The 25,037-nt window shown below is 28.8% G+C and overlaps 1 protein-coding gene and 1 long non-coding RNA gene across 3 annotated transcripts in view; one reads left to right on the top strand and one right to left on the bottom strand.

Moving 5' to 3' along the window:
• Positions 1-25,037, top strand: part of LOC107437726 (fasciclin-1) — a 496,587-nt gene that overhangs the window by 160,850 nt on the left and 310,700 nt on the right. The window lies entirely within an intron of this gene.
• LOC147808732 (uncharacterized) overlaps positions 1-25,037 on the bottom strand; it is a 380,595-nt gene that overhangs the window by 163,710 nt on the left and 191,848 nt on the right. Inside the window, exon 2 of the long non-coding RNA XR_015433661.1 lies at positions 6,345-6,424. This is a non-coding gene — a long non-coding RNA (uncharacterized LOC147808732). The remainder of the gene's footprint in view (positions 1-6,344; positions 6,425-25,037) is intronic.

The raw sequence follows: 25,037 nt of genomic DNA, 5'->3' as shown, positions 1-25,037 counted from the left end.
TTCAAACCAGAGCAAGTATCCTTTTCTCTTAGAGAATATCATTTTTCAAAGCCATCCTAACCGACACTCCGGTGCAGCTGTAGTAGAAAAATCAATAAACTTACTCTAGATTTAGAACAGCTTCTCAGAGAAAAAGACTTTTCATTAATAAGGTCAAGTATCTCCCTTAAATGATTTCAATTTAAGGGAGAAAAATGTTAGATTAAAGTTCACCCCGCGGATTAAAAGAGCAAAGTATCATGGATTGATTGAGGTAAAATTATCTACCATGAGTTCGAGAAGGATTCGTTCAGTTGCCGTTTTTTCTTCATTTTTCTTGGTTAAATGTGATTTATTAAAAACTGCAGATTGATAATCTACTAGAGTTTCTAGTTTGACTTTATATTTATTAACTTCATCAGGCAATTGATCTTAAACTTTGGAGAAAAATCAGTTTTATTAGCAACACTAATCTTAACTAAATAAAAAAAATTAACAAAAACTTTAACTTGATATGATAACTAGGATTAAGTTCCTTTTGTCTTGGTCTTATGAAATTCAAAAAATATTTCTGTCAGAAAGAAAATTTTCAGAACATAAAAAGAGTTTTTATTAACAAGTTCAAGTGTCTCCATCAAAAGATTTCAATTTAAAGGGGAAAAAATTATTCACATATTAAAAGAGCAAAGTATTTCGATCAGTTGATATAAAATTATTGAGGTAACAAAATCAAAAGGCAAAGGGAATTAGTAAATAAAAATTTAGAAGATAGATTTTATATAAATTTGAAGGCAAGATAGAATAATTTATTGGCATGCTAGTGGAAAAAGGCTTCAAGAGATTTTTTACTGAATTAAAATGCATCAGCTTCTGAAAATTAAAACAACAATAATAAGCTTGATTAACAGCTTTATTGCCTTAACACGTTTCAAGTGCTCAAAAATGGACGCCCATTCTCATGACTTGTAAAAAGGGAATAAAGAAAGAAAAATTTATTTGAAACATAAAAGGCAAAGTTAACAACGGAAAATGGAAAATGAAGGAGAAAAGCAAAAACAGTGAAACTAGTAAAACAACAGTAGCCAAGAGTGAAAAAAATATAATTAAAGAGTAAAAAATAAAAATATATGAGGTCCGAAAATATATATAAAAATATATGTCTGTTATCAAGGATGCGATAAATCATCAATTGCCACACATTGTAGGAATCTTGGGCATGAATTGAATTTAGACCATGCCAAAATTATTTTAACCCCTGTCGCAGCATTTATATGAATACCGATTCCCATTGTATTGACAGGAGTTCCTTATCAGCTCTCCATAGCGCATAAAAATGCATTTTACTCTGATTTGCCTCTCCCGGATCCAGCTGTTTTTCAGGTTTTTTTCTTCATCTTTATGTAGTTCTCTGTTTCACACTTAGCTACCGCGGTTTTTTCTAGTTTTATTTTTTAACCTTGATTTTTCATTTTTTGCTGACTTATTTACGTTTTATTTTTCTATTTATTTTTGCTTTCCAGTCTGACAGGTTTTGAGAATGTTAGCCTATATTTTATCGCCTGAAAGATGTCGAATTTTATATACTTCATACTTCCCTTTTTCGTAAAAAAAGTATACTTCAACGAAATAGGAAGTTCAGTTTCAGTTCTTTGGGGAATATTTGTTTGATTATAGCAAGCTGATTAAAAAAAAAAAACACCTACGTTAAAAACAATCTTTACTCTAAAATGTTCCTCTCGATAAAAAAAAACACTGATATATCGTTATTTTTATAGTGATAATTATGACAAAATCGCTCTATCATTCTAATCAAATGACTATTACTGGAAAAATTACGATATAATATTTTACGGAAAAGTGGATTTTGCGGAAGTGTCGATACTTTTTACTGTAATTTTATCCGGAATTTCTCACAAAATATTGAAATACTTGCCAGAAAACAATTAAGTTATAATCATGGAACAGACAGAGGCAAGTTCTGTAAGCAAAAGTTTCGCGCTTTGTCAGAGCGCAGCGCAATTTGTTACTTTTCCCCCCACTAAACTTTTTACTCAAGTGGGGAATTTGAAAATAAATATAGAATGAAAATGTGTCCGTTTAATTTAAGAAATTAATGAGTAATTATATTGAAATAGTTAACAAATAATTGAAGTAAATAATGATTGAATGCATTTAAAGAATTACTGAACAAAAGGATAAAGTGAAATTTTAAATAATTTATTTATTAATTAATATTTTATTTATTAATTAATATTTTATTTATTAAATAATATTTTAGTTATTACTCTATTTTATTTTATTTATTTCATTAATTAATTAATTGACTAATTAATTAATAAATTTAATAATGATTAATTAATTGAACGCTGCAAAACACAGTTTAATTAACTGATCAATAGAAGTAGCTTAAATGTGAAATTATACTTATCTATTAATTAAAGCCTTAAATGTGAATTTAAAGAATTTGTGAACTTACGAAAATATAACAGCAGAAGAAAACAATCTGATTTAAGAACATTTAATTAAGTGAGCTGATAATATTAAACACACAGCTGACCATAAGATAGTTTTAAATCAATAAAAAATAGTGCGTGGAGTCTCTTCGCGCGGAAGAAGTGAAACTTCGTAATGTGGAAATGAAAATAGGAAGGGGTACAAATTGATTTTTAGTGAAATCATATTGTTTCTTCGAGACAAACTTTATTAACAATGCTTACAATTCACAATTGATCGCATCTTTTAATTATCATTTTCGAGTGGAGAAATATCCAAATCTATAACATTTACAATGGGATTATGATAACTAAAGTAAGATACGAAATGTTTGAGTTCTATTTTTTCAATATTTCTTGTAAAAACTACATCAATGGTAGTTACCCCTTTGGTTGTTGGATCATTTCTACCATTTATCATTTCCATTTCAAATTTGTCTTTAAGGAAAGTTAATAATGTTTCAGCTTCAGGTAACGAGAAATTCACATTAAAATCTCTTGCAAGGATCACAGGCCGCTCACAATAATCAATTTCTTCACCAGTAACGTCTGCCAGAGCTTGTGAACCTGCAGTGGATAGTGGCAATAAAGATTTTGCAATAAATAATTTAATATCCCTCATGGCTGCACTTGGTGAAATAAAAATGGCAATTATAAAAGGGAAAACCTAACAATCAATTGATATTCACAAGAGACGTACCTTGACATAACCTTAAATCCGTCACATTGTCCGTGGGATTGTTTTCACTCATTTTTTACAATTGTTATCCACTAAGTTTGGAAATAAAAAATACTACCCTATTAAATTATGTGTGTATAAAATCAAACTAAAATATTTATAGAAAAACAATACTTTTATTATTTTTATGCTAGTGAGAACCAAAACAATATGGAAATGAATGAGGGAAAACTGGATCCTACCACGTGATTTCCCGGCCAATAAAAATGTAGCGTTAAACGTTTAACGCAACCTTGTTGGAAGTCGCATAAGAAGTATCACTTCAAAAAAAATTCCGAGCTTTCTCACAAATGAATCAATTTAACGCAGAAATAACGAAAAATTTAAGTGAACATGTGTTTATGTGAAGAAATTAATGAAATATTGCAGAAAACAATTGATACTTTAATTGAAAAAAATAATGAATAGAGGAATTGAAGAAAAGATGATTTAAAAAAACAAAACTAATGAATGAAGGAATATCTAAGAAAACAAATAAATTTATACATTAATTAAAAGTAATAATAAATTTGAAGGAAAGAAAAAAACAATTCCGAATGCAATCTACAGCGATAAAGTAAAAACAAATGTTGCTTTATCCGTATATTTTTTCTTCTTCTTCTTTGATTTGCCATTTTTAAAAATATTTTAAATTACATTTTCCTTTTTAAATTTATTCATTACTGTCTGAAACGTATGTTTAGAGAGCTTACATACGCTTCAGTTGTTCTTTATTAATGATTATCCGTATTACTATAGCAACTTTATTTTCCGAAATTTGATACTCAAGAACGTAATTTTCGATGAAGCTGTTCAAATTTTTAATTAAAATTGAACATAACATTAATACTCTTTAGTTTTAATTTATTTCATAAGTGTAACGGTTATAACATTGTTAATACTGAGCTTCTCTTTTCAAAAATAAAATTTTTAATTTCATTTCTTATAACATCCAATGCCATGCTTGATTCTGTATTTCTATAAATTAAATATAAGAACTCATTGAAGAAATCAAATTTCGAAAAGTAATTAAATTTGGTTTTATTACTTTTTTAATTTCTTTCCATTTTTCCTTCATTGACCGATTTTATTAAAATATCTAATAACTTCAAGTAAAAAGGAGCAATTAAATTATAACTCGGAGCTATCTGTGTATTAGAAATAAAAAATATAAAATTTTTCAGATTTAAATTTTTAAGAGAAATAATAAAATGCATAGATTTGATTTTTTACTTTTTGAAAGATACTACAAAACAAGAACCTTCTGAAGAAAAAAAAATTAATTTAAAAGAAAATTCTTGTTGTTTTAAAGATATAAATTTATTTTTAACAATGTTTTTAATTGTAATTGCTCACCCAGTTAAGGCGTTGAATTATAAAAAAAAAAAGACTTTACCCTCCCTTTTTGTTATTTTTTAAGTTTCTATATGGTTATCGGTATGTGGCTTTTGATTCTGTAAATATTTTAATCTGGTTGCAAATGTGGTAGTTTTCATATTTCCAAATAGCGAGTAAAAAGGAAATTTTTATGATAAATATTGAAAAAAAATTACCCAAGTGTAATAAACTTATGTAAAGGTATGGTAAAAATTAGAATGTGGTAAAATTTACTGTGCTTCTGGCTCTATGGAAAAACCAGAAAAACTTTTTTAATTTTAACCGAAGCACTTAATCAATGATTTTTGTAAAATTCCCAATAAACTTTTGTCTTATAATTCGTGTTAAAATTTGGCAAATGTGGTAAAATTCAGTTTTATCTGGATACTTTAGAGCATGGTATAAAAGCCCGTTTTATCGTTTAAATTAACTTTTCAGTTTTGCATTTTTAACTACATATGCGGTAATAAAAACTATAATTTTGAACACCAGAATTTTCTTCTAGCCCTTTCAATATGAAAGTTTTAAGTACCTTGTATTTTGGTTTTATTAACCAGAAATATATTTTTTTCTACCAGAAATGTATTTATCGTTCAGTACAAGAGTTTTGCCAAATTCTTTTTTCTGTGAAAATTATGTCTATATATACCAGATTTCAAGGCAATAGAAACAATGCTCGTATGAACTGACTTTTGGTGCAAAAATTGTGTTTTGATTTAATTGTAACTTGGTAAAGCTAAACAAAATTTTAAACTAGCTTTGTAAAATATTAATTCAATTCTATACTTAGCTTTATAAAATATTAATTCAATTCTATACTTAGCTTTATAAAATATTAAAATATTTTCACCAAAACACTGGTATATATAGTTTTTTTTTTCCTTATAAGCATTCAAAACATCTTTAGGATGTAAAACATTTACATTACATTAACCTTTCATTTAAGTTTCTAACATGTTTCATATCCCAAAAGCACTCCTAACTCTCATTAGCATTAAGTTAAAAACATTTCCGAAATATAAATGAAAGGTTTTAATAAAGATAGCAAATAATAATGATGTAAAACATCTTGGTGTTTTAATCCGAAAAAAAGTATTTCAATCCTTTGCGAGTTAAGATTATTCTTCTTTGTTTAAAAACAACGTGTTTTGCTAGAAAAATATGAGATGAGTCAGCAAATAATGACAACAATCAACAGAAACTGCTTATCTCTACGGGCAACAAGGAATTCAAATGAACGTGTTTAATGGAATCTCGTTTTTACACTTCATTATGCATGCAATTTATTCTTGAAGGCAGCATCTATTCATTTCAGGAATCAAATTTCAAGAAAATCGAAAAGTTACATAAGGAAATCGATGTATAAATTTAGTTTTGATGTAGCTTAAACTTAGTAAATCAAAACATAATTTCAAGTTTTAATAATTATGTTTTATATGAAATTTTTTTAATGGAATATCGTGTTTAATGGAATTAACGTGTATAATGGAATTTCATTTTTGCACTTCATTATACATGCAATTTCTTCTTGTAGGCAGCATCAATTTATTTCTAAAATTAAATTTTAAGAAAAGCTTAAACTGAATAAATCAAAACATAATTTCAAACTTCAATAATTATGTTACATATGGAATTGTTTTCTAGTCTATGCATTCTAATATAATAGTTTGCTTACACATAAATAGAGGGAGCCACGATAATTTCATGTTATAAATGTTTGGAACATTTCAGAAATGTAAAAAAAATTTTTAATAAGGGTTGCAAGAAAAGGCTTTTACCTTTTTTTGAGTCAGAGAAAAATATACCAACTCATTCACAAGAAAAGATTCTCCTCCTTTGATAACAATCTATGTGTGACCTGAAAAATATGAGTAAAATCAGCAAATAATGAAAACCAACAAAAGCTGCCAATCTCTGCAGGCAACAAAGAATTCAAAGAAAGCTGTTTTATAGAGCTCGAGCAGCAGAGATAACCATAACTTCATCAAGTACCGGAATCCCATTTCTTTCATCGCCAATCTCCATCTGCGCCACTTTCTTGGCTGAAAGGGAGATTTCTTTTCGAACACGCCCGGTTGAACAGGAATAGAAATCATAGCTCTGCATCAATTCGAAACTCTAAAATCCTGAGACTGGGCACGCTTTTCCCATTCTATTTCCATAAAACGGAATCAACGAACGAGGTTCGAAATGTTTGGTCCGTTGAACGTGACCACAATTTCTTTGGGGGAAAAAGGAAAAAAAATAGTGAAGATTTCTTATTGAAGCCTACGTTTCCTGTTCCCTTCTATATCAGATAATGTAGTCTGATCAGGAAGTCACTATAAAGAAGATATAGGTCTGGTGCATTTGCTGATATTCTTTTCCATCTTTTTTTATTTGAAAAAAAAATGGGTATGTGCAAAGTAAAAATCAAAAGGAGACGAGATATTCCTTTCTAAAACCATACTTAGAAGACAATGCGAGACGTGTACTACCAATAAAGTGCGATGACGTCATATGATATTAATCCCAAAGAACGAATATGTTTAGCATTTCTTAAATCTAAAATATTTTTAAAATGTTTATTTAATCATAAATACCATAATTCATTTTCTAATCAATATTCTCATTATAACTGTTATATCACGTGTGTGTTGTTGAACTGCATATCCGTAAATATATTGAAAGGTAAAAGTTTGTTTACATATCGGTGTTATAAAAACCAAGGGAAGTCCACTACTCAGGATCGATTTAATGTTTAACACTGGTGAGTTACAGCTCATGAACTAAGATTAATCTTCAACGATGATCTGTAGATACTTCTGCCACGTTCACGTGTTATGCTATGGGAATATGGATTGAAGTATAGTATTAGATGGTGTTAGCAATGAAAGAGTCTCAACACCACGCTTCCAAACAGCACAATAGAAAATAGCTTTTCCGTTCTCTGAAATCACTGGGGAAAATACGCAGCGAATTCTAGACTACTAAGAAAAATTAATCAAAAAGAGAGAAATCATATCATACATACCTACTTTACTACACTGCAGACACTTTACTACAGACATACCTCCTGCCCAAGCCACGGCACCTGCCACGCCACGACATACCTCCTGCCCACATTTTTCCAACTATACCAATGAGATTGATATACCGACTGGGGAGGCGAACTACACCGACTAAGAGGCCAACTATACCAACTAGGAGGCCAAGTATACCTATTAAGAGGCCAACTATACCGATTGGGAGGCCAACAACAAAGACTGAGAGACTTACTATACTGATTTTGATGCTATTTCAAATTAACATTTTCTTCAATATTAAAGACAGAAAAGAATACTACTCAATTTTCTCAAATGAGTTACTCAACTGTTGACATTAAACCAATCGTTAACATTTTGTTTATTATGCTATTAGCTCACTTCTTTTTCTAGATATTTCCACTGATAACACTATTTAACGCCAAAAACAAACATCTTTTAAGTATGAATATTTATGGGTCTCCATTGTTTATTCATTAGAACAATTCTTTGAAAAGCAAATTCTTTTTGAGGAAAAAAAAACGAGAGTAATTTGCATATCGATTTTTTTAACATCATTTGACGTCATAAGATATTGTTTTTTTTTTTCTTTTCTCTCCGCAAACTTTACGGAGAGTGCAACTCTCTAAAGGAAAAACAAATTATTTAATTAGTGCAAATTCCAAGTTTCAAAAACACGCTTATTTTCCTTCGATCGCATATTGTTTCCTCAATTAGCTATTCCATGTTTGGTTTTGCAGTTTTAAAAATAAAAACAGCTAGTCTTAACAGTAATATACCCAAAGGAATTGGTTTTGCAGAATCCAATTTCAAAATGCTCAAAAAGAAGATGAAAACGTCGTTTTTTTTGGATGGTTATTTATTACAATTTCGATTAACTTCTATTTCGTTTTTATTAGCTTGTGTTTGCGATTGTTTTGGAACATGACCGTCCTACTTTCTCCTTTTATGAGCAATTTCAACATTATTTTGAGAAAAAGGAATATTTTGGAGCTATTCAACCTGGGAATATTTCCTAAAACACATTCATTGGATAGTTTTTTAGTCTTAATTTTGTAAATGCACTGCATCAAAAAGGTAATTATTGCTTTTTTGTATAAAAAAAAGAGTAGTAGTTTAACTCAAAAGAAATATAGTTAAGGATGTCTTAGACTCAAGAAAATGAAATAACGGAAGAATAGAATAAAAGTTTAATATGGAAAATGTGATCATTATTTGTGTTTTAAAAACTACTTATTAGTAATGCTCCCCAAAGACAGGCTTTTGCAAAACCTTTTTACAAAATAATGAAAGAGAAAATCGCCTTCTTTGTGTTGTAATTTATTACAACTTAAATTAGAATTTTACTTATTTTATTTGTTTTATTAGATATGTTTTAGTTTCGCAAAATGCTTTTTACTTCGTCAGTTTCATACAATCTATATTGTTTTAGATAAAAATAAAATTAAAATAAAATATAATGCGTTTTAAAATCAAACATACACGAAGCCTGGTTTGAATTAGTCTAAATATTCTCTTTGCTACGTGTATGTTGTATTTAAAACCACAGTTTAAGAACTACTTTAAGTATACAAACGAAATTATTGATTGTTATTTTACTTTGTCTAGTAATTAAAAATATATTGATATGGTTACTAAATAAGAAACATGGTGGTCGGCAGTAGCTACTTTACACCAAGTAGTGTAAAAGGACTTTCTAGGTGTTTCACAGCACCAGGAAGTATTTATATATAATTTTAAAATGTAGAGAAAACATGTGAAAAATTACAGAACAATGAAAAAAGGGGAAAAAAAGAAAACTAATGATAAAAATAACAAAAAACCGGAAAAAAAGAATTTTTTTTTTAATAAATCAAAATAAAAGATATAATCTTTCAAAATAAAAGATATAATCTTTCAAAATAAAAGATATAATCTTTTCATCAGCTCACACGGTTATATCAGCAAAAAAGAGTGCTTTCCAATATTGCATCAATATTGACATATTTTGCTTTGCCAAAGCTGGTTGTATGGTTGACCGTGATTAATTGATTACTAGAGGTGTTAAATACAATACGAAATATTTATTTAATTTTAGAGAGTTCACCATCCAATGAGGTGAACCGGGTTTGAATCCCAGCAATGGCTGTTCGATACGAATTCCACACCCGGCTCGCACTGACCACAGTGCTGACGTAAAATATCACCACATCACAGTGGAAGTGGTGACGACTCCAAGGGTAGACGGATCAGTGACTAGAGTTGCTGTTAGGTTACCCGAGGGAAGTTTTCATGGTGTCCCTCTCCATTAAAATCCTGTAAAGCAAATATGGGTTAGTTCCATCAAAAATTCTCCAAAGCCTTGATCCAGGAATTCCCTTGTCTTCTGGTTTGGGTCCAAAATTACAAGGCTATGGAGTTGAACATTTGCTGTTTTGTGGAGTCTGCTGTTCAACGAGGGTTACAAAATACAATTATTTCGTCATTATGACAAAAAATTCGCTTGAAACATATACCAGAAAACGATTTCGTCAAAACAAAGAAAGTTTCGTGAAAGTTCAATTTTAATTTTTTTCAGTGTACTCAGCACGCTTAACTTGGCGCGATTTTACAGGAACTACTTCTTCCCTAAAATTATACAATTTTCAATTACTATGAAGTAAAATATCACCTTCTCGTTAATCTCTTACCCTAGAGTTAACTATTATATTCTCGAATTTTTTTTTCATTAGTTTTTTAAGCTTTAAAACTAAGTTTCAACAACTTTTAAAACTTAAAATAATTTAAAAAGTTCATCCACAAACATTACCTTCACCTTAAGTCTAACTTATGCCCCAAGTCTTTTTTCCGCTGCACATAAATCAACTTTTACTCTTAGAGAATCACTAAATCTGAAGATATTCATTAACGTAAATCCAACTTCGGTGACGATTACGCAGCGCGTTTATCTTGGAACAACTTAAACACAATCTTCACAGCAACTACTTACGTTAAATATCGTTTCATCCCCAAAATAATCTAGCCAAACGGTCTTAGGCTTTTGGAACAAACAACGAAAATTGATCAGGACACCTTGCCTTTTCCAAATAATTTATTTTACGGCAGAGTTGTTAATTTCCTCGGTGATTATATTAAGATGCCTTTGCACATACTCTCTCCGGGAGGAAGGGGAAAAAGACTAAGAAAATATCTAAGAATGTCTCCAACAGATGTTCTGTATCCAAAGAGAAACAGCATGTAGACAGTTTCTGGAAAATTCATTTTCTTGAAGAGTTTGTTCCTTGTCAGAAAAGGGTGGTAAATAAAGGCCGCCTTAAGGCAATCATGGTTTTAAATTAAAGACCACGATCTTACGCGACCTGTGTTTGCTAAAGGATAAAATGAAGCATAGAATAATGGCGGGTAATTTTTGAAGTGGAATATTTGTCTCCAGTTGCGGGGAAATTGTAAAATGTTGAAGTGCTTTGAAATAAAACAAATATGTATTTTCAAATACACTAATCTTAAATTGAATGCTTAGAGTTGAAAATATTTTACAATAACTCTTGAATCTATTTGTTCTGAATCTAGCCATAAGTTGTAAGCATGACACCAAACGTTTTAAGTACTAAAAGAAAAGTGCAAATAACTCAAAATATATTTCCATCGCTATAAAGTTTATGCGATTCAAATCTATCAATAACAAAACAACTTAGAGCCCACACTTATATTTTAAAATTGCCCCTTGCGCTCTTATTGGTGACGTTTTAAATCAATTTCAATTTTTGCCAACCTGCAAGTAATCACTTAAAAAAACGTGTGGAGCCTTTTTTTCAATATTTATACTAATTAAAATCCTTTTGTAATCATCGCACATTCATCAGTATTAACTTACTTAGATTTCATTTTTTTTACATCAGTTAACAACCGGGTTTCAGTTTTTTTCTTGGTAAGAAGTTGAAACTCAGCCGAGTTCAGTTTGTCGGGTATCATCTGGTCTCGATAGTAAAGGCAGCCTATAAGAGACAATTTGCTTAGGTGGCTTAACCTGCATATTGTGACAGTTTATCTAAGTTACAGATTTGCCACGTACACTTCGAAGTCGCAACTCTATAAAAACTTTAAACTAGCTCTGGTTCTTCATAAAAAGAATTTTAAATAAGGAAATAGAATAAACAAAGGAGAAAAATGAATGTATGGAACTTGGTAGTAGTAAAGGAGCCCAATTACACTCGAAATTATTTCGTGTATGCTTTTTTGACTTGATGTCTATACTCCGTTGCAAGTTAGGAATAAATCTTTTATCCCTATGGAGAAAGCCAAATTTAAAACGAAAAATTGTAAACGATGTTGAACACATGATAGTTTATAACAATAATAATCAATTAACAAGTAATTAGAAATAATAAAAATAACTTCAAAAACAATTATACATCTTTCTGTTCTCATTTACAGAAACTGATGAAATAATAATTATAACAATATTGTTTTTTGCAGACGATTTTCTTCGGCAGCGAAAAAATTTAAAAATTCTTTATCTCGCATTTGATTTGTTGTAGGCATGTCAACAAAAAACGCACAATTTTCAGCTGTCCAATTAAATCCAATTCCCTAGCAACGTCATTTAGTTGCTTTTTTTCAAGAATGAATGTTCTCCTTTTTTTATCGAAATATGCTGCTAAGTCTAGGATTCCAGAAAGACTGCGAAACTGTAACCTTTTTTAAATAATTCCATGATATATATCGTTTATGATATATATATATATATATATATATATCGGAATTCAATTTCCGTCAGACATGTTTAACTTAATAGCTTTTATAATGTTTTGAAAGGATATTTATATTATTTGATAACTAAATAAAATGGAACTATAGGCGGATGATTAGACCTTATACGGCAATGTTATTTTTTTTAACTTGCAACGGAGTATAGTACATGGGGTTATTATTCAAGTTACCCTATTTAAACCCACATAGAATCTCTTCTAGTTAACAGATGTCGTTAAAACTTAGCATATATTTTATATGGACAAAGAGGAAATGATATCTGCTTTAAAAGATTAAGTTCAATTTTCGTACAATCGATGATGATTTTAATGTACGAGAAAAGATTTTTGCTATTTGAAGTAGTTGAAAGCCGTCTTTTGGGAAAGAGATAGATGATTTAGAAAGTTAATGTAAATCGCATGAAGTGAATTTTCCATGTTTGTCGATGTTCTAAGAATTATTTCTTTCTACCTTTCCATTTCGGAAGGAAGAACTAGAACTTCTGGTGAGATTGGTTCACTTGAATTCTGCCAATTGGATCTCAAAATTACTAATGTACTGCAGCTGCGTAACTAACTCAATCTATAGTAGCGTAACTATGGTACTATAGACAACGAAGTCGCTATTGCTAAACATGTGCTTAACAAAAATGAAATGCACAATAAACACAGGATTCAATAAAGGTTCGCCACTCCAAAATGTGTTTTTCTGCACTCTGTGCGCAAATGTGGATGGAGTGCTAATGGAGAGCAAATGTGCGCTCCATTATTTCACATGGAAGTCAATATCCAAAATATTTTTTTCTTATTGAATATTTTCTTCGTTGCCCATATAACTTGTGTAGCAATTCTTTTTAACGTCCGCCGAATAAACCGGACTGTATGTGGGTGTAAACAATCTGGCTTTAAATATAGCGTTCTGTATATGCAGCAAATTTCTAATATATTATATATGAAAATTCAATGAATTGTTTATAGAAGTTATGTAAGAAAATTACATCAATTGCAAAACTTTGCGATTAATAACTGTCCTTTTTGGATTTTTATAAGCCAAGATCTTGGGTGACTAATTCATGGTTTAAAGCAAGTTTTGGAAATGTCATGAAAAGTGTTAAAAATAACAAATTGGAGGAAAAAATTTAATGCTGTCTTTAACAAGTTCGCTAAAATCCGCAAAACTTTAACTCATATTTTATTGTATACAACAACGCAGAATCATTATCCTGCTCATTGCACTGATAGCACTAAGATGACGTGATAAGACATCACGAGTATGGTAATTAATCAAACCCAATGGTTTGAATTGATTTTTTATTCTATGAAAATGTAAAATCCGAATATAGTTCAAAATTTATTGATATAAAAATAAAACATCTTATTATGTTAGCAGTTTTAAGAGCTAACTGCTGTAAAATATCAGACTTTAAAAAAAAAACTTCAAGTTTAAAATTAAGAACACGTTAAGAACTGACAATTTAAAACTAAATAAAATATAATATTTCAGGTTATTCTTTTTTATTTTATATGTAATCAAACTTACTGAACTTTCAAATTTGTTTATTAACAAAAAAATAAGAGTTGACACTTTTACTTTATTTAAATTATTATTTTTAATTTTTACAACTGCAGTTGCATGAAAATTATGTTATCTTTTATTTGCAATGAAAATCTGATAATCTTCTGATAAATAACATCTTTTTTCTATTATATTTTTGTACATTGGAAAAGCTTGATGGTATGTTGGACAGGCACATTTTTTCTCTCTCAAAAAGTGGTATCCCTTAACACTGGTCATCTCTAGCCTAGATCAAAAATAAATATAGCTTAAGTAGGTAAATATAACCTAATGAAAGTTCTGTTTAGTTCCATTTAGTTCTGTTAAATATAACTAAATATTACATAAAAAGAATTCTTTTAATCTGATGAACAAAAAATTCTTTCTTCATTGGCACATTTAAAGAAAGATTCCTTGCAGAAACGTTCAGCAGCGGTAAATTACGGGATAGCGGAGAAAAATTTTTTGATAAAATTACTGTACTGTATGATTATGGCATTTCTGGTAAAATGACCATAAATTTGGTAAAAACTTAGGTACTTAAATCATACATTATTTGGTTATTCTTCTGTTCTTATAGTAAAGATGTACCGGAAATTCTGGTTTTTGAAAATTATAGTTCTTATTACCACACAATCAGCAAAGAATACGCAACAGAAAAACAAATTTAACCATATAAACAGTTTTTGTATCATGCTCTAACGTATCATGATAAATTTATCAAATTTTACCTCATTTACCAAATTTAAACACAGATTATAAAAACGTATTTTATTGCTAATTTTACCAAAATCTTTCGGTGAAAAATATTAACCATTTTGGTGTTCCGAAACAGCCAGAAACACGGTAAATGTTACCATATTCTGGTAGTTGTGACATGTCTTTTTTCCCAGAGTAGGATAAGAATAAAATTTAAATGATTCCGCTTTTCTTTATCGTTTAATATAACGTTTCGATCTCTACTCGTTCTAGTCTATAAGATAACGTTTTCTGTCAACAACATGTATCGAAATTTAAAATAATGAGTAACAATGAAGTATTATTATACAGTTAGATATACAATTTTAATTTGGTAATGAAATTAAAAATATCTTTGTTTTGTTCAATACCTTAAGCATTTTTTGAAATAAAATAATTGAAAAATCGAAATGTATATCTTTTGAAACCAAGAAAACTGTTTCTAAAGAATTAATAAAAATTCTTTAGAAATTTGAGGCTTTTCTATTTCATCAAATTGATAGAGTTTTAGGAAATAGCATAATTTTAGATAATTAGAATTTCGGGGAATAACATAATAGCTAACATACTCCGCAGGTGTAAAATAATTATTTTGTAAATTCGCATTTGCCAAATGCAATTTGAATATCAATGACAAATAAATAAATAAAAATTTAAAAATGCAGAAATGCAGAAAAAATGTTCTAGATATCTAGTTTCAACTAAATAAATATAATTTTCTTTTTACTTTAGAAACGGAATTAATTTTATACCTTTTCCTAAAAAAAGGAAATGAAATGAACTTATTAAACATATTTTTAAAATTTCCACCAATTTTAAGTTTCTTTTTATGCTTCATATTTCTTTTAATTAAAATATTCGAAAACTTAGAAATGAGAAGTGTTACGAAATTCGCGAATAAATTGTCATTATAGTATACGATAGAATAATTAATAAAAAAACTCACACCAAACTTTTCTATTAATAATAAAAGAGCTTTATTTACAAAAAAATGCCATATATGCAAAAAATGGTAACATTGATTTTTAAAAAAAAATCAAAATGAATAATTTAAACCAATTTAAAAATAATGTTTGAAACAAATGTAAAATATTTTTAAAAACTTTAAAAAAAGGTATTTTAAAAATTAAATCGAACATTAGGAATTCCAAAAGGGAATACGAATAAAGTATAACAATAATAATGAACAAAAAAAACTATTATATTTATATATATTTATATTTAATGCTTCTTTACATCATTTATGTCATTTTTAATTCAAAAGAACCAATTTTATAAACTCTCAATTTAATTCACGTAAGAAGAAAATCGCCTTTCACAAAATAAATTGGATCTGCATAAAATAATAGGATCAAAATTTTATCAGCGCATAAGTTTAAAACTTAAAACTAAATTTCGTCAAAGAAAATTATGAAGCATAAAAATGATTCCAATATTTTATATAAGCTAAAATGAAAAGAGTAAAAATGTAGACAAACACATAATCATAAAATTAATAAACACATACTTAATGAATATTTTAAGCGAATGGAAAGTAAATTTTGAAGTACAGAAAGTCTTTTTAGAAAGTTTATTTTCTTTTTGATGAAATAAATAAATTTTATTTTGGATAGAAACAGAAATTAAATTTTGCCTTTGTTTTGTACAGTACTAGCGTTATAAGGGTTGTTCTCAAAGTTGTTGGTTTTACACTATATTATTTCGTTTTAAAATTGAAATGAAATTCATCAAATATAATAAATATGTTTAACAGGTCTTTTTATCATAGACTTTTAATTATAAAGGCGTTACGATTAAAGTCGTCTTTCTCTAAGCTTTTAAGAGTCATGCGGATATGTCGAAACCTTCTTTTAAAAATTTAAAAAAAAAATTATATACAAAAATGAAAAACTGTATATATATATATATATATATATATATATATATATATATATATATATATATATATATATATATATATATATATATATATATATATATATATATATATATATATATATATATATATATATATATATATATATATATATATATAACGTCGATGCCGAGTGGAAGAGGATTAAAACAGGTCTTTGGTCGGGAAGGAGGGTACAAAAGCTATTTATCAATTATTAGGACAGAGCAGTCATGAGAGTGTAAAAGTGCACATGAAAAGTTGCGCTCCTTGGTTATATATTAGGGAAAATCTTGCAAAGTAAATCCGCAAAATGTCTTAATTTAGGGAAAGAGGGAACTCTTAGTAGTTGCTATTGGTTTATGAAAATAGATCGAGCATTTCCCACACAGAGCAAAGGGAAAAATGTCCTGCTTTAAATTAAATGCATACTTGCACCAAAAATAGATTTAAGAACAGGATGTGGCTTTTAAAAGTGTGAGAAAGTATTTCGATTAGAATAATTAATTAGGATAACATAAAAAGATTAACAGAAGCTTTTTATGTTATATATATATATATATATATATATATATATATATATATATATATATATATATATATATATATATATATATATATATATATATATATATATATATATATATATATATATTACTGTGAGTGACTGAAATTGATGGTTTTTGAATTCCAATGTTGACAATCACATAATCGATTTGGTAAATGTTTTAAATATATACTAGGTCTAGATGATTGCCACTGCCTTGTATGCTGTAAATCAGTATTTTTATGAGTTTCAGTGACACTGTCCGGTATGCATTTGAATGGTAAGTCCTACATTAATGTTTGTTTAAGGTTCAGTGCCACTGCCTGGTATAAATTTGCCTGGTATGCTCTACACAAATATTTCTTAATGTCAAGTGCCACTGCTCAGTGTGCATTTAACCGGAACTCTGAGCTTTGATGTTTCTCCTAATCAATCCTCAGCAGATATTAAACTATCGAATAAATATAATAATATCAATGAATGAAATCGGATTTTTATAATATTAAATCGGATATAACATACATTTCGAACATTCACCAAAGCGACTATGTGATTCTTCACATTCACCCGTGAAAGTCGACATTCTCTTGGCTTCAGTCATTCCGGGTAACATACATATATATATATATATATATATATATATATATATATATATATATATATATATATATATATATATATATATATATATATATACTGAGTGAGACTGTATTAGCTATACTATAAATCTGAAAATTAATGATTCTTACTTCATATTGCATTGTAAAAATACCTTTACCAACTCTTATGTGTATTTTCTCTTACTGTAATTATAAATTTTATTGTTATTGAATAACAAACTGGGGGTGGCTACTTTACACAAAGTATTAGGGGAACCGGAAAGTAATGTCGTGTCGGCGCATTAAATATTCGTTAGTATTAAAAAACAATTTATTTTTTCGATCCATTTCGATTTGTGTTTTGGCTCCGGCATTGAAAGGTTGTTGCTAACGAGGGTGGATACATTATTGATTAAAAATAAAATCTTGATAACAAATATCAAATGCCCGAAGCGACATTACTTTCCGGGCCCCAAAATACTATAAAAATTTAAAAAAAGCATTGGTGTATTGAAACACAATATCCAAGAGTTACATATGATAATTCTCTATACCACTTTTAGGTTAAGTTGTTGCCGCCGTTTTTGGCGTTGTGATTCACTAACATTTTCTACAGTGTAGGAAATCCGAAAAAGAACTTATATTACTGTCTTTATAATTTGTTAAATAAACGAAAACAAACTTAAATAAATTAGTTTTAAAATTTATTCTAAACTTAGATATAAAACGCGTTAAACATCAGAGGAAAGAGCAAAAATTTATATTATTTAAAAAACTCGAAATAATAAAATGGTGACTTTTTTTAAATTATTTATTTAAAAGAAATATCTCAGCATTTTCTAGTGTCTTCATCGTTAAAATCCTGAAGTGAGTGTAATAATATTTTAAAGTCATACATTTTTTATGAAAAACAGTTTTAATCTTTTGCTTACGGCTAGTATAACAGGTGGACCAGAATTACGGACTTTATCACACTAAGCACCGTAAGTAAAGGGTTAAATATATAACTCCTTTAATAGCATATATTATGTGCTGAGATGAAAATGTAAATAACTCATTGATACCATACCAAAGAAATATGAATTTTAATGTGTACTCAATATTAATTCCTTATTAACTTGTTAACGATCTTCAGAAATCTCTAACACTCTTTGAATATTAAATTCAATTTAGACAATACTAAAATTATTTTCCCCCCAGTTACATCAGCTTATCTTGATGTCCTGGAATCTTGCTTTATTTATTTGAATGCTGATTCCCTTGTTAACTACATTTCCGTTTTTCATTGGAAACTTTACGTTTTGTATTTCAAATTATTTTCGTTTCTTTGCATTCACGTCTGGAAAGTCTTGAAATTGAGCGCCTGTTTCTGAAGAACTTGAAACATGTTGACTATTAATTCTGAAGCAAATGAATTTTTCAACCAGGTAACTCTTTGAATATTCAATATCATCCAAATGCCCCCTAAATGTCTTCACCTACCATGGAGTTGAATGCACCACTGATGGCACCCACGTAGAGAAAATATAATCCCGACAGTCAGATAATGTAACATTTAAATACTGGAAATAAAAATGTTGTAGTAAACTCCAACGATGTTACGAACTTAATGCAATAAAAAGAACGATTTTCTTAGCAAATTCTACTGTAATAGAGAAAGGAAAAAATATAGGTAGATTCTCTGAGGTTTTAAATCTTTAGAATAGAAATGCATTTCTTTGATTTTTTTAAAAATTTCTAAAAACAGGAGATGATTCTCTCTTCGAACATGTTGTTTACTTTTGTGTTTATCATCTTCTATCTTTTGTATACCATATAAAATTGAAACCACTAAAATTACTAAAAAAATGTTCAAAAGCAAATGATCCTTCTATCCTTATTTTTGTTGCCAATTAGTCATTTGGCGCACGCTTTAGCTTCTAAATCATTTTCAACCGAAAACAGGGCAAAAAACACACCAATCAAGTATTGGATGATCAAATTAGTGCTACGTGAACTATGTCCTTTTCCAAATGCACGTGCCTCACACAACCTTCATATCATCACTTCCCCACCCTTGTAGTCGCATGTAATTATCTCAGATTGAATTTCATCAAAACAAGTGACGTGATATGCCAAGTTGGCGACACCTTGCCATCGATTCTTTTCAACATCAACAAAGGACGGCAGAAAAATCTCTGAAACTAAATATCGACATTGGTGATTATGAAATACGATACATCTGACGATCAAATATTTAGAGAGCTGAATTCTTGATTTTATATCGATAGTGGCATCGATTTTCTTCTGGAAGATAATGATGTCACGTAAACCGAAGTCAGTCCCCTCTGATTGCCAGTTAGAAATTTTGTGGATTCTTTGTTCATCCTGGCGTGTACGAAAGATAATAAGCAATCGATTTCGATGATGATTTTGTCGGGTTTAATCCTTTCATCGAATGGTGAAGGCTCATTTGGAAACGGACTATAAGTAGAAGGGGCGGGACTATTAAATACTGGAGTGTTGGATGGATTGGGGGTAGTTGTTTGATGAGAACTTCAGCAGCATTGTTAGGACATATTGCATACTTGAAGTTTGTACAAATTGTTCTGTCAAAAAATTTTGTGTAACTTCAGAGATTGTTTTATTTTAGTTTTTTAGGTATATTTTGCAAATTTGAGAATTCAAATTAACAAATATTATAATAACCGATTGCAAAGGAGTTCTTGTTAGCTTTAATGCTACTTTCATGTACTTATTTCAAAGGCTCATTTTGAAATGGACTTGGTGTTGACTGATATTTTAGATACTATGAAGAGTAAATTATATTGGACTGAATTATTAAATGCTGAATTGTTGGATAGATTTGGGTAGTTGTTGTAGAAACATTTCGACAAGATTGTTAAAACGTATTGCATAATTAAACTTGGAGAAACTGCTCTGTTTGGGTTTTTAAGTTTTAATTTTTAATCTTTACTGAAACCGATCAGAAATATTTTTCGTAAGCAAATAGGTTCGATAGCAATTAATAGCTGCGATATAGGAAGATCCTAAGAACATTAAATAATAGAAAATTTAAATGAAACATTTAAAAATCCTGTTAATTTTTTATAAATATATACATAATTTAAATGCAATTAGAGTGATGTCTAATACAACAAATAGACTTAGACATTTCTGAATTTTCAAATATTTGCAGATTTTTTTTAGTATTTGCGATCTAATATCATCAAATACGTATAAAATTTTGAAAATCAAACCAAGTATAGCGAATACTTTAATCATTTCGCAATTTACGATGTATCACGACCATATATGGCAACGTTACTTTCAAAAAGTAACGAGTAAAAGTACAAGTATTTTTAAGAAAAATACCGAGTAAAAAGTAAAAAGTTCGTATTTTAAAAAGTAGCGAGTAAAAAGTACAAGTAAAAGTACAAGTACTAACCAAAAAAAGTAACGATTTAAAAGTACATTTCTAGGAAATCGAAAATTCAAAGTAACCTAAAATTTTATTGAATTATATTCTTACGTTCTTTAATGTTTTTGCAAAATTGTTGTTATTTATTTAATTACTTTTAATTTTGAAAGTTATGGACATTAATTTATTTTTAAATTCGGAAGAATATTATAATATAATTCTGTAATATAATCGTATAATATTATTTTAAAATCAAATATAATTTTAATAACAAATTTTTTTTGGATTTGCACGAAAAAGAAATTTTTTCTACTGATTTTAATTTTTAGTTTATTTTTATTTATTTAAATTACCATTGATTTAAAATTGTTTTACTCTATAGAAACGCTTTTCAAAAACATAAACAAAACAAACATGGGTTTCAGATAGCTTTGTGATCTTTGAGCTAGTAAAAAATAATTGAATGTGCAATATAAGTTGAAACAGAACAGTCTGCAGTTTTATTTGTATCAATGGCTATTGCTGAAGTCATGCGAGAAAACCATTTTCCGAACATTTCTGCCTAATGCAATAATTAAAATTTTTAAGCGAATTTTAGTATCCTCGGCTAAATTAATACCTTCGAGTTTTCAAGAGTTAAAATAGTAATTATAATAGTTTTCAATAGCACAAATAGTTCTGAAGTTCTTAGAGATTTGACTGGGCGTTGTTTGACAAGGTCGGGCATAAACATAATTTTAGTAAAAAGTGTACTAGGTAAAAATGTATTTAGTAAAAAATTTATTAAGGCAAAAATTTATTATTAGTGAGTTCAAAAAGAAAGTTGAGAAACGTAATAACAAAATCCAACATTTTTATTTAAAATGTATTAAATAAATGCATAAAACTCGAAAATGAATGAAAATAACTTGCTAATTAATATTTTTATTCATTTTGCAAAATAATTGCATTTCGAAAGTGGTGTCACTGCGTCTGCTGCGAGAATTTCTCATAATGTGCTTCGCCACGCTCAATAAGCGCTCCACGGGAGCACTAGAAGGTACTTATATTTCACATATAATTTTTTTACGATTGGATATCGATTCAAAATTGATATGCTTTCCGTTTTGACATTTGAGCTCATGTATGCCATAAATTCTTCTGTCGCTGGTGATTGGCATGATGTTTTCAGCTTTAGAAAATTTAAAATCCCTGTTTTTTTTTCTGTTACGTTATTAGTTATAGCAGGGTGTTCAGCTTGGACAATTCTTTCCAATTTTTTTTGTAGCCTCCTCCCTAGCTTTTTCTTCCAACCAATTAAATTTGATGCAAGGTGCAATTAAAATGCAAGGTACAAGATGCAATTGAAAAAACATAAGCATTTTTTTTAATTAAATTTTTTTTCTTTTAGAAAGCTTACCGAGTTTTAGAAAAAAGTAACGATTTCATTCGATATTTCCGTTACAAATATTTGCACTTTTTCCCTAAAAAAGTAACGAAAGTACAAGTAAAAATACTAAATTTAAAAAGTAACGAAGTACAAGTAAATGTACGTACTTTTTACTTGTACCGGCGGTACAAGTAACGAAAGTAAAAGTACTGCCATATATGATCACGACTTTATTGATTTTAATGGAAACTATTATATTTTGCTGTAACTGTACATTAGGTAACTGTAGGGTACATTAAATTAATATATGTTTACAAATAAATGCAATTATTTGATACCCTGTATAGTAAGAAAATCAGTTAAAAAATGTTTTCTTCCGGGAATATTTCGATTTTCAGTAAAAACTCGACATTCGATTTATTTAATCTAATATTTAAATGAAATTCTCCATGATTACAGGAGACGGAAAGATACATTAATTGTGAATTTAATTTAAGATTTTCGAAAATTTCTAATAGTATTTTTTTTAAATAAAATTTCTCACTGAGTAGGAAATTAAAGAGTAGTCTTCGTTTCAGATCACATTTTGATTATACTTCTAGTTTTACTATACCATAAAAATATGTTAAGTTACATTATTTACATACCAGCACTAGACGTAAAATTATATTGTTAGAAATACCTTATGCATATTGGTTAAGAGTTGTTTACTTGAGAAAATCGGTGAAATCGTATAGAACCGGAAAAAAATGCATCAAGAAATAATAAATGATAAATGAAGGAATAAGAATACAATTTATCTCAATCATCTAATAAGAACTGAAATAAAAATCCTTACTAGTTTTGCTGAATTTAAGGAAAGTGAAGTACCTATATTTAATAATTTCTTCCAAATGCAATACTGATTTTGGCTCAGTTCTTAGAAACTTAGTAACATTTTTATCTAATAAGCATTGAAATAGAAATCCTTACTGGTTTTGCTGAATTTAAAGAAAGTGAAGTACTTATATTTATTAATTTCTTCCTAATTCAATACTGATTTTGGCTCAGTTGTTAGAAACTAAGTAACATTTTTTATCAATATATATTATATATATTTGGTTTGGCTTCCAAATATGATACATAAATATAAATCATAATCTACTGAACGCTAAAATATAAATATATACAGGCCCTGTCTCAATCCACAGGTGGTGCGTAACTTATTTATAAAATCCTTTCCAATTGCCATACGTAAATAATAAATCCAGAAAATTATTTCATTACAAATATAATAATTTCCCTTTCATATAAGAAAACACAGGACCACCTAATAATATCTATAAAAAGGACAAACATCAAACCTTTCAACATTGGACAATAATTTCCCTCATAACCAAATATGGCGAATGCTGCAATAACCCTCTTTTACATCAAAGTCAATAATCGTATTCTATTCTCGTATAAGTCATGACGTAACTTTAACCACATCTCTAGTAATATTGGTGTACTTAAGTATTTGTAACTATGGAAACGAGAGATTAAGAACAAGGGTACATAATATTTCCAACTGGGGATTTGAAGCTACTTTCACGGAGGGATGTAACCTATTTCCTTACATATTGTGAGAATATTCCTTCTAAGAAGAGAGGCTGAAAATGGCTGGCATTTCATTGCATTATTTCTTTAAAATATACACAGAATTAAGTAATTTTATAATTTCTTTATGATTTTTTTTTCTAACTTCAATCTCTATTTTTCAATTTAGATTTAAAAAGCAGAAAATATTGATGTATGATTTTTTTTATATATATCTAAATATATCTAAAAATGTAAAAATATATCTAATATTTATCTAAAATCTATGTATAAAAATATATCTAAAATATATTTATATACAAAAATCTATCTAATATATATAAATAAATATACATAAAAATATTTTACTTGCATCTTTACTGTGACGTTAAAAATTCGAAGTCTGATAAATCCTAGGTTTTACCTATATAACCCAGCTTTTATTGAAGTAGCTTGGTAACTCCTAGGTTTTATCGCAAAGGCCTAAGAAATGTTGATGATAAAATCCCGATGTGCAATCATATTAAAACCTACTTAAGAGTTTTTCTAAGCCACTTCGGTAATAATAAGATTTTTCCAATATGATGTTTCCAGAGTCGCGATGGCTCAGGGGATAGAGTGTTCACCTCCCAATGAGGTGAACCGGGTTCGTTCCCGGCGATGGCTGGTAGACACGAATTCCGCATCCAGCTTGATACCGACCACAATGCTGACGTGAAATGTCCTCAGTGGTAGACGGATCATGGGTTAGAGTCCTCTTGCAGTCAGGTTAATCGTGGAAGGTTTCCGTGGTTTTCTTCTCCATGCAACGCAAATACGGGTTAGTTCCATCAAAAAGTCCTCCCCGAAGGCAAGTTTCTCCCAATGCTTGATCCAGGAGTTTCCTGGTCTTCTGGATTAGGTTCAAAGTTACAAGGCTACGGAGTTGAACATTAGTAGTTGTAAACCCAAAAATTGGGCCGTTGTTCAACGACGGTTATAAAATATAAAAATAAAATATGATGTTTCCAATATCATTCCACTTTTATCAAGCCTTTGTGGTAAAAACAAGGAGTTAACAAG

This window comes from Parasteatoda tepidariorum, chromosome 5, assembly GCF_982258835.1.
Source record: "Parasteatoda tepidariorum strain Cologne lab strain chromosome 5, Ptep-v5.0, whole genome shotgun sequence".
Lineage (NCBI taxonomy): Eukaryota > Metazoa > Arthropoda > Arachnida > Araneae > Theridiidae > Parasteatoda > Parasteatoda tepidariorum.
This window is presented reverse-complemented; position numbering and strand designations above follow the sequence as displayed.